The sequence below is a fragment of the Triticum aestivum genome, chromosome 5D (assembly GCF_018294505.1).
Source record: "Triticum aestivum cultivar Chinese Spring chromosome 5D, IWGSC CS RefSeq v2.1, whole genome shotgun sequence".
NCBI lineage: Eukaryota > Viridiplantae > Streptophyta > Magnoliopsida > Poales > Poaceae > Triticum > Triticum aestivum.
The window spans coordinates 200,721,666-200,732,994 of record NC_057808.1 but is presented as its reverse complement, the minus strand read 5'-3'; the positions used below and the strand labels follow the sequence as shown (position 1 = coordinate 200,732,994).

The window sequence follows — 11,329 nt, the reverse complement described above, 5'->3', positions numbered from 1 at the left end:
CCCAGGATTACTGTTAGCTGATGAGACACCAACTTGATACAAGAAAATCCAAGCAAGACACAAAATATGTAGTACAAGACCATTTTGGTCTAGGAGTACAACATTTGGTCTTCTAAAGGTTGGTGGCGGAAGCGGTTTGTGGTTCATCTGCGTCTATGGCACTCCATTTCCCACAAGAACAGCTGACCAGGATAACTCCTATCTTCGCGAGGCTGCTATCACCTTTACATGGGTTCCGGGGCTGTCGTCGCGACGCTCTTCTCCGCGCAAGAAATCTGGCCAAGACAATAGCCAGGGACAAGCCAGTGAGTACGTTTGAATGTACTCGCAAACATCAAGAACACGGGTATAATATATCAAGGGTAAACAAGTTCCAAAAATATTCTATGATCATAACGTCAGTCACAAGATAAACAAAAATATTCATGATGCACGCATGTGGGTAATATAGGAATATGAAATTAAAGAAATAGTATGTAGTGATCGCAAAATAAATACTGGGTGCCAAACGAGGGTCTGAATGACTCCTCGAGAGGAAAATGCAAGAAAAATAATGCCGCAGTCGGGCGTCGGGGCGACACCACATACAGGGCTTATAAATAAAAGAAATAACAAGCATGCCGCAGTCGGGCGTCTGAGCGACACCACAAAAGGACTTATAAATAAAAGAAATAACAAGCATGCCACAGTCGGGCGTCTGAGCGACACCACATAAAGGGCTTATAAATAAAAGAAGTAACAAGCATGCCACAGTCGGGCGTCTGAGCGACACCACATAAAGGGCTTATATAAGGGTAATCACAGAGAATATCCGGGAGGTAGAACCATCCCAGGGATACTCAATAATACCAATAAAGTAAAGGGTTAGTCCACAATAATAATGATCATAATCCACATATGTCACAGTTCATAATCAAAGTTCTGGTTTAGCAGCTTTCCTCCGAAGACCGACACTAAGACCGACACTTGACCTATCCCAGATTGTAGTCCTTAACCATGGACACGGCTATTCGAATAGATGTATAATCTCTGCAGAGGGTGTACTCTTTACCCACGGGTAACGGATTTCTTTAGTCCATCAGGACTAATTCCGTCTACGGTCTTTTGATTGAAAACACGCCTGACCTGCACACACCAGCTTAACTTACCGATGTCTGGAATCACCCACAACACCTGTCAAGCCAAACTCTAAGTGGGGAGGCTACAACCTCGACGTAGCATGGGATCAAATTTCTATACGCGCGCTCTAAGGGGTGGCCCCCCTCTCGGTCCCAACCGGAAACACCCATGCCCCCGGACCGGATGACAGGCTTTAATCCGTGGCCACGGGACCCTCATCACGGCCTCTCTGTACGGTGTGTGCTAGGACGGGGTTGACAACTTACTGAACCGTACCCTACCTAAGGCAGGGACGAGTGGTAGTACCAGGCAAGTATGGGGGTTACTGGACAAGACTCGATCTAAGGCCGACTCAGGAGGTTTAAGTGTTCCCTGCATGATTAGTACAACAAAAGTATTTCCATTAACAGGTAGACTTATCACTCGTCAAGCTTCACCATGCCATACCGGACATACTCGTCCCGACGAGGTACTAGGGACAAGCCCGTGTCTACCCAAGACCACGGCTTTCCCGGCTTCCTTCCAGTATGCAAGGGAAGCTTACGAGGATGAATACCATCACCAACATATCCATTTATCACAGCAAAGAAAACTCCACTATGCACTCATGCATGTGATTTTTATCGTCACATAAAAATAAAGTATGTCCCATGACAAAAGGTGCTGTAACCATATCAAAACACCGCACAAAATATTATGCCAGAGTTCAGAAATGCTTGCCTTCAAGTGTATGCATGAGGGGGTGCACTTTTGAAGGTTGCCTTTTTCTCCAAAAATCCTATTTTGAGAAATGTTCAAATAACACACATTTCAAAAACAGTACAAAAGTTGTCTCAAATATTTTTGAAATAAATCTTAAAATAAACTAGATGAAATTTGAGAGAGGTAGGAAAAAGAATCAACTCATTTGGAGTTTTATTTTAAAAGTTATAGCCAGTCAAACATCAGTCAAAGTTCTGTTTTATTAAAATCAGAAAAAGGAAAACGTTGCGGGGGAGAATACGTTTTCAAAGCAGAGGTGACGTACTCCGGTCTTTGCGCTACCACTTAACCAGAGAGAGCGACCGCGCGGGTCACTGACAGTGGGTCCAGAGGGCCCACTGGTCAGGTTTGACTGGTCTCCCCCTCCCCCCTTTCTCTGTGCCCGAACGGTGGCGGGGCTCCGGCGATCGCCGGCGGCGAACGGCGGCTCCCCACCGGGTCCCGAGGGCGGGGATGGATCCGCATGACCGAGGCGGTCCTCCCGGTGGGCGTTAGGCAGGTGGGGACGGAGGAGGTCACCGGCGGCGAGCTCCGCGGCGGAGGGGGCTACGGTGGTGAAGTGATATTTGGGGTCCGGTGGTCCTTGGTCGAGCCTGAGGTGCTGGGCAGCTCTGCAAGACCATGGGGAGGCGTCTGGTGATGCTGGATGGACGGGAGAGGGCCTAGCTGCGATGTAATGCACTGGATTGCGGCGGCGACCGAACTTGCCGGAGGCGGGGAAGAAAGGACTTTCCCGTCGATTGCTGGCTGTGGGAGGGCTATGGGGGTGGCCGGGGGTTGCTTGAGTGATCGGTTGAGCTCGGGGTCCCTTTAAATAGGCGCTCGAGGCTGGCTCCCGCGGTGGCCGAGAATAAGATCGCTGGCGACCACTTTTTTGTAGTTGCAGGGCATCGTGGCGGCGACGAAAGCGTGCCGACGAGTAAGAGGATAAGCACGGCCTGTTCTCTGGGGCAGCTGGCGTGCGCGGGCGGTTTGGGCGGCGCCGTCCACGGCAGAATCCGCTGCCGACGCCGGCGTGCTGCCAAGGGGGCTCTGGCGGCGGCGCTGTAGGGCGCCAGGGAGAGCTTGGAGTGTACTGGTGAGAGGGCGAGTGCATGGCGTGGTTCGGCAGGCGAGCAGGGGCCAGAGACGGGACGCGTCGAGGGTGGCAGAGCGGCGCGGCGACTCAGTGCACGCGCGTGCAAAACGTGCGCTCTGGGCGCGCCCAGAGCACGCACGCCAGGTGCTCGGCGAAATGCCAGCGCGCTCTAGAGAGCTTGGGTGAGGCTGGTAGCTAACAGGCCAGAGTTAGGGACAGCTAGGAGGCTAGTGGACATGCTGGATGGGTCAGGGGTTCAGTCCACAATGCAAACCAGAGGACATGCCAAAATTGTTCCTGCACACAGGGTGTTCGACAGATTGCCATGGGCAACTAGGCAATTCTTGGGGTGGCCAAACTCTCCAGATACTAGTCTCTTTAGGAGCTAAAGAAGGTGGTAAGGCTAGCTTGGCAAAAACAGAAACTAGATAGTGCAAGATTTTGAGAAAACCAGTTTTGGGCAGAAACTAAAGGCTGACATTGCATGCACCAAAAATACTCCAATGGGTCCAATCTCCTGGACTTAAGAGTTTGGTAGGGAGGATTATAGGTAGGAAAAAGCTCAAAGGCACTAGAGCAAAATAAAATGGGGTTGCAGTACAAAACACCAAACTAGACCAAAAAGGAAATGAAGATGATTCACTCAATTTTTTCAAAGAACATCATTGGGTTTTTGCATGAAGTTGAATTATATGCATCTCCTGGCATCACCAAACACTTAGAAGAATTTTTAGAAGAATAATTAAATAGGTTGTAGTGCAAAATACCTACTGGACCAGATTTGAAAAATTGATGTAGAGCTCAAAATCTCCAATGACCAAAAGATATTTTTGCATAAAAGTGATGGGGAAACCTCACATGACATCCCCAAATTTTGGTGAAATTTTTAAAAGCATTTATCAAATGGTTGCAGTGCAAAAAGGGTCTCCAAATTTATGAAAGATCATTTTAAAAGAATAAAGCTCATGAAAAATAATTATGCAAATAAAATCTACTGATAAAGAATTGTTTTTATAAAGAGGGCATACAAGTCCAAAAATATTATTGGAAAGTTTCCACTTGAGGTAAAAACTCACAATATTAAAGAGAAGAGGGGTTCTGAAATCAAAGAGAAATCCAGAAAAATTAAAAATTTGATTTCCTGGCAAAATTTTAATTAATAAAACAAGGTCAAAAATTTGGGGTGTTACAGTTTATTACATTTCCTGGTCTGCCGAGGACAGCACTAGATTGATTGCTTACTGACTTTATTTTAGATACCAACCCATCTTTTTATCAAAATCATGGAAACTATCTAATCGCAGATAGAATTCACGCCTGTGAAAAGTAAGCAATTTCATCATTTTCCTTCGCAACACAGCTCACTCAATTATAGATATACCGAATAGTCTGAGTGATCGATCGACCTTGTTGCACGATGAGCCCATTCTCTCTCCTCCATCCCGCCTTCTGAACCCAACCCTGGAGAAAGACTTTTTGAACAGAACATAGTAGCAATTCTAGAAACTTCCATTTTCCATTGATCTGGGCGTTGCTATTAAAAGTGGGTCTACCCGCCCCGGCGTGACTCACACTTGACCAACCACTTCTATCTATGAAAATACTTAGGTAGGGTCAATCTCCCTTCGGGGTTTACGCGTCCTAGTCCGAACCATTGGATCGATCAGAAGAAGAAAGGCAAAGGAATGGAAAGGTAGAGTAAGAAGCATCTCCCAGCAGAGTGATTGAGGGAGTCTTCCCCAGTCCAATGGTCTTATTTTTGTTTTCACTCTCCTATTTTGATTTTGGAAGAGTTCTACTATTGTGTCAGTAGTTCTAAGACCCTTCCTTCCCTTTTCAAGTGCTTGCTATCCGTCTCGCTCTACCCTTCCAGAGGGAGCCCTATTTTCAGCATAATAGACTCGTTTTGAAGTGCTCGCTTCATATGGACGTACGTCGAACAAAGGAATCTTATCGGCATACCCACCTTCTGGGTGTGGTTCACTTGACCGACCAACCGACCCAATAGTAGGAGTAGGCTGCTGGCTTCTTATGTGAAGAGAACGGATGCCCGAAAGAACTAGTCCCTTGGAAAGCTTCATTTTCCTAACCCAACATAAGCATAATGAGCTGGTCATTTGAGTATCGAAGCTGTCGAGTGTTCCATTCTTTCGTATGTAGACCCCAGCGAAGAAGGAGAATCGGAAATGGAACTAGTCGAACAAGCATAAGATACCGGTTTTAGGCATAACCTCGGGTTAAATAAAGTAGTAAAGGAGCCCAATCTAGCTAAAGAGGGGCTTGTCCGCCAGCATAACCAACTAGCTACGTAGATGAATTATCCTTGCGTTCAGCTATCAAACCCATCCACTAGAGCTTGAACCCATGCTTGCTCAAACCATCTGTTTTCTCTTCTAACGAGCATGGATTCCCTGTCACCTACACTAGAGATGTCTCAATATTTTAGTTTATTCATAAGCCTAGTACACAAGGAGGGTTTTAGAGCGCACTAGCTATACTGTAGTATGATCTCATATCAGCTGTTGTCTCTCCTTGCAATTATAGTTTAGTATAGGTCACCACGAACTCAAACAAAAACGGGTGCACATTTATACTGCGTCTTATCGAATAGTGCTTTTGAGTCAAAGTGCAATCACCATTTCACATACACCATCTTTATCAATATCTGCAATTACCTATGGAAAGAATGTGAAAAACAAATCAAGGTCATTTACAGAATGAACAACAAAATATAAGCCAAAGGATACAAAAGGTTCACTTACTGGGGTGGACAAGATGTGAGCATAGATGCTCACATAATATTCCGCTTTCTCATGTTCTTGTTCTGTCCAGTCCTCATCTCCCCACATGGATTCATCAACATGGTCATCATAATCATAATTGTACTCATCGGGCTGTTTTTCTGCATCCCAAAACAAATCAAATGATGTATCAGCGTCATTCTCTAGAGGCTCGCTCTTTTCAACAGTGGCTACTCCTGAACGAGCTGCTCATGCTCAGGCAGCAGCTCGTTAAGATCAAAGTCGTTGTTGTTCATCATGGAGACCTGGACCCCTGTAGGTGCTGTTTTCCCCGCTGCCAGGCTCCCACCAGAGAGAAATCCAATTTCAGTTTTTTTAGAGCAAGCTGGAAGCGTAGACCCATACCTTGTACTCTCATTCTTTCGTTTTAGCTAGCCATAATGGTATGTGCTTTGAAAGGTAGTTCTTTTTACTAGAAAGTACTTACAGAGGGCACTGAGGCGCAGCCTCGAGCTAGGCGAGATTCTCTATTGTTGCTTCTTATTAGCCAGATCCCGCACCAGGTTTTCCAGGCGGAACAGTTCCGAGATCTTATGAATCTGCGACCAGACGTGAATCTGGTTCAGAACCACAGATCGCGGGTTAGCCATCCCGTCGTAAGGCTTCTTTACACGCCATGGTTGCGGAACAGCCACGACCCTTCTTCCATGAGCTTCTGCCAGTCGCCAAGGCAGAAAACTGGAACAACAAACAGGTTGTCCTCCACCGCTTGGAACATCACACCTTGTGCCATGTTCCAAGCGACCTGCATCGTTGAGAAAAAGGATTGGCTACTGAAGGGATGCGGCGTGGCCACTTTTGCAAGGGCCATCCACCGACCCTTCTACTATCGCTTTTAGTATTGTCTACTACTATACTGGCTACAAACCTATCAGTCTAATGAGCATACTTGGAGAATGGAGAACTTCCCGCCTATAATGTTGGGTTGGCAACCTACCCATTCGTTGAAGTACTTCCTTCATACGGCCCAAAGAAAGGCAGCTAAGTCGTCTTAGTTCGTGAACAATGACCCAGGTGCATAAAAAGGAAATCAAGTTTGGGAAATGGTACATGGCTAGTATTTATGCCGAAATCTAGTGACATTATTTACTAATACTATAGTCAAGAAGTAAAGAGTAAAACGCTTACCTAACTTCTCACTTAAATGTTTACTCGCGTTACTGGTATTCAATAAAACAAGGAAACCATGGTACCTACCTACCTCCCTTACTTGGTAATCTAAGAACCCTTCAGGGGGGAGCAAGAGATCTTCCATACCAACATTTTGTTCGCCACCCCTGCTTCCTCCTCCACTTGAGCTTGTGCAGCAAATCTACTTTATGCTTAGGCCAGGTCCTGCAAGTAAAGAGAAGTAAATATTGGAAACATGGGTATCTAGTTTATTTTATTCAACGACTGAGTAATTGAAATTCCTTGCTTCTTCAAGCAGGAGACCCCGAGTACCGGGTGTCGTCAGACTCCCATTCTATTACCTTTATGCCAAGAGCACATTAAGCTGCCTGGGCTGTTCCGGTACTGACGTGTAAAGAAGCTCCGCGTAATGGCTAAACCAATGAATTTATCTCCTTAAAGGAATCTACTTCCCTGACTGTCAACTACTTGCTTCTTCACCGGTATCACACCCGCGCCAGACTGAACAGCAGAGTTAGAACCCAACCAAATATGATTCTTGTATTATCTTACCGAAATTCGGATCCATTTGGCTCCAAAGGAGCAAGCGCGAGAGTTCTAATAGGACTTTGAGACTCAAAAAATTCTTCGGGCTGCTGAGAATAGAGAGAAGTAGTTGCAGAGAGGTTTGATAGGGTTAGGCAGATGCCCATTATTCGTAAACAAGAAGAAATCCAGATTAGTTTGATGGAGCTGTGGCTTAGCACAAGCATTGTGTCAATGTGGTTCCTCTCGACTAAACACTTAAACAATTGGATCCAGTAGGGTTCAATAGAGGTATGGTATCGACAACCTTTTAGGGAGCGAGATACTTTGGAATAAGATAGCTGCCCAAAGCTTGCGACGTACCTACCCCCTGGGCATAGATAGAACTAGGTAAGATAGAAATCGATTGGAAAGTCCTAAATTAGACCAATTCAATTCCGTCTGCTAGAATAAGAAAAAAGTGCTTCCGAATTTCTCTCATCCTTTATAATGAGAATTTCTCTTTGTTCAGTAATAACTTAATCTTGCAATAAAACACTTTTGCTTGGAAGGTATGGTAAAGGTAAACTGTTTCAATTTATTGATATAAAAAAGAGAGTGCTAAAGGATTCATTCAGAAGTGAGTGAAGGGCAAAGCTCATTTCTTTCATTCAGGAATGGACACTGGACCAGAATGAAATGTGGGAATATCGGAATTGGCAGATTTTTATATTGAAATAAAAAACCTCAACACGACTAGTGAATTCAAATTAGAGTCACTTGCGGATTTCTTCAAATTGTTGTAGTGTAGTATTGTGGTTTTCCAGTAAAGACCCCAACCTATAAATATTCACAGCCCGGCTCATATGGGCGGACAATATTCACCCAGAGCCCCGTTGCGACCGCAATGTTGTTCTTGAAGGACCTTAGCTTAGAGCAAAAAAAGGAATAGAAGTTAGGAAGACTACTGATGTAGGGCAGCGGGTGAGCTCAACCTCGAACCAAACAAGCAACATATTGAAAAACTAGCACGAAAGCCGTTGCACGTTAGCGCATCCTTTTTCTTGCTCCATCGTTATTAGTATCTATTCTCTCCCTACACGAACCTTGGTCCAATCAATTTGTTTGGAATACGAGTTAGGGCCGGTTAGAACTCCCATTTCCTGATCAGTGGTTTGAGCTGCTATGGCAAGCTTTTTTCTGAATAGTGTGTATGGGGAACCCACCGTACCAACACGATTGGCTGGTGTTGCTGATACCGGACCCGTTAACCCCAATTGGAAGGGCAGGCCAGTCTGAGGCTCTGGGGATGCGAGGCCATTGAAAGTGAGTATCCCACATTATATGATGGATATAGAACATTAATTGCAGTTTTCACCCCACCTTAACGACCGAGCGAGGGATGAAATCTTTCGACGACTAGGGAGGCGTCACCCGAGGCCGATTCCGGTGGATCACAATAGAATCTTCTAGAAGAAGGTTCTTCGGGCACTATGGTAGGATGTGGATCGATCATGACGAGAATGGACTTCTCCGTCATGTAATGGTTTAGAAGAGTCACCGTCCTGTTCCCTGCTGGGCTTTTTCCCTTCTTGACTAGACGAAGGAGATACTCATTCCATTCAGGCAAGTGAGGAAGGGTGGCATCGGCTTGACCCTGTCTTCTCTCTTGGACGGGTCGGAGGCTAAGTTTCTCATTCAGTGGTGAGGTGTTCATAGAAAGCAAGGCCTCGCCCAACGAGTGGCGGATTTTTTTTGGATGGGGTCTCTCGCTTGGACGCTGGGGAGATCCATATATCTGTATGGAGTCTTTCTCACTCAGTAAAGAAAAGTACGCGCGCTATGGCTTATGCAGTGGATCTTCGGGCAACCAACCCGGCACATCCAATTCTGATCAACAACTTGGTGGTATGGCTGAGTGGCTTAACGAACTGGTTTGCCAAATCGACATACAAGAAGACTGTATCATCGGTTCGAATCCCATTTCCTTCGGCACGGAAGTAGAAGGGGCGGGCGAAATTACATGAGAGAAATAACCTCAGATTGATGGAGTCCGCCATCGGACAAAATAGCTGCTTAGTGACTAGGAGCGGAGCGCCCCTTTCTTTTTCTTGGTGGCGTTTTTAGCGAAGAAGACCTTCCCAAACGAGGGCCGTCCAGTCCCTGGCCGGCTCTCGGTTCTTGAGCAAGCTCCTGCACTGCATGTAGGATGCTCATAGATGAAGAAAAGAGACTTTAGGCAAGTGGTTCTGGTAGCTCAGCTGGTTAGAGCAAAACAAGCAATGGATTGAGCAACTAGCGCGAAAGCCGCTGCGCGTTAGCGCATCCGTTTTCTTGCTGGACTGCAAATCCTTTTTTTCATATTTTAGTGGGAAGAGCAAGGAGCATTGCCCTTGAAATCCTTCACTGGTTCGAATCCACATCTAAGCGTCTTTTTTTGGTATGCCGCTCCGCGAGCAAGGAGCGCCGCGAGGAGAGCGAGAGAACGAAGTGGGCTTTGGTGATGTCAGAATTTGCACCTATTTGTATCTATTTAGTGATCAGTCCGCTAGTTTGTTTGATTCCACTCGGTGTTCCTTTTCCATTTCCTTCCAATAGTTCGACCTATCTAGAAAAATTATCAGCCTATGAATGTGGTTCCGATCCCTCCGGTGATGCCAAAAGTCGTTTCGATATACGATTTTATCCAGTTCCTATTTTATTTATTATCCCTGATCCAGAAGTCACCTTTTCTTTTCCTTGGGCAGTACCTCCTAACAAGATTGATCTGTTTGGATCTGGTCCATGATGACCTTTTTACTGATTTTGGCAATTGGATCTCCCTATGAATGGAAAAGGGGTGCTTTCGATCGGGAGTAACCACTTTTGAAAGGGCAAAGGGGGGAAGGACATAGGAAAGAGGGATGCCTACAAAAAATCAATTGATTTGTCATGGTAGAGAAGAAAAAACGACGCACGGACCGTACTCGAGCTTCGGATCAATGTCCCCAGAAGCAAGGAGTATGCCTACGTGTTTCGACAAGAACACCGAAAAACCTAATTCAGCTCTACGTAAGATAGCAAAAGTACGGTTGAGCAATCGACATGATATATTTGCTCACATTCCAGGCAAAGGTCATAATTCACAGGAACATTCTATAGTCTTAGTCAGAGGAGGTAGAGTGAAAGATTCGCCAGGTGTGAAATCCCATCATATTCGAGGAGTCAAGGATTTGCTGGGAATTCCAGATCGTACAAAGGGAAGATCTAAATATGGTGTAGAAAGACCTAAATCGAAATGAATGGAAGATGCCTCTGGAATTTTTAGGTTCTTTTTTGGGGTCGATATGGAAGCAGCTAGCTCCCTTTCCCTTATTACGTTACCATTTCTCTCTGCTATTCTTTGCTTAGAAGGGCTTGACTTACTTAACGTACCGCTTTCCCGAAACTAGCTAAAAAGGGGTCAGGTATACCTGCCTGACGAGATAGGGTCTTTTCTAAAGTGGGAGCTGATGTCGGTATGGGCAATTTTGTAAGTTCTTTGATTGATTCTGTCCCGAGTTCTACCGAAGTTCCTCTAATTCCTCAGCCAGATATTCCCATTGCCAGACTTTCCCGATAGCGGAATCGATAGATATTACCACGGAGCGGTACCTAGCAACCTTCATTCCTGCTTTTACGTCTTGCCTTTGCTACTTGAGAGAATGCCTTTGACCGAGCAGCTCTTCCACTCATTTTATTAGCAATCAAACCTCTTCCCTTCAACTCGTACCGAAGGCTATGTCCCAGTAAGCATTTCCTCTATTTCCTTGTTTCCCACCTCAGACCTTCTGCTATGAGATGACCAATCCACTGATAAGTCAGGTATCTCTGAAAAGTAAGACCGTCCTCTTCCCTTCATCAATAGAAGAACTCCAACCGTGCTTCTTGAAATAGTAGTCATTGTCTTCTGTCA

The 11,329-nt window shown here is 45.6% G+C and overlaps 1 pseudogene; it reads left to right on the top strand.

Annotated features, from left to right (window-relative positions):
• The first annotated feature begins 9,898 nt into the window (after positions 1 to 9,898).
• On the top strand, positions 9,899 to 10,254 carry LOC123124530 (NADH-ubiquinone oxidoreductase chain 3-like; annotated as a pseudogene).
• The last annotated feature ends 1,075 nt before the right edge of the window (positions 10,255 to 11,329 follow it).